Raw genomic sequence first — 302 nt, 5'->3', positions numbered from 1 at the left:
ATCATCGYCTTCTGATGTTTGTTTTCTTGTTTCCAAGGCAACAGTCTCCACTGAAGTATGGGAAAAGTGGTCGTTGTGGTAACAAGTAGAGGTCGTCGATGAGGATGTCATGGTTGTGTTAAAGGGGCGTGGGCAGCTGGAAGATGTCCTGTGATTGGTTGGCTTGAAGGTCGTCGAGTCAAAACTGGAGAAGAACCGGAGGTGTTTAAATGAAAGGTTTAATTAGAGAGAGAGAGAGAGAGAGAGAGAGAGAGAGAGAGAGAGAGAGAGAGAGAGTGAGTGTGAGTGTGTGTGTGTGTGTG

Source organism: Austrofundulus limnaeus, unplaced genomic scaffold (genome assembly GCF_001266775.1).
Source record: "Austrofundulus limnaeus strain Quisiro unplaced genomic scaffold, Austrofundulus_limnaeus-1.0 Scaffold1529, whole genome shotgun sequence".
Taxonomy (NCBI): Eukaryota; Metazoa; Chordata; class Actinopteri; order Cyprinodontiformes; family Rivulidae; genus Austrofundulus; species Austrofundulus limnaeus.
Note: the sequence above shows the minus strand (reverse complement) of the source record.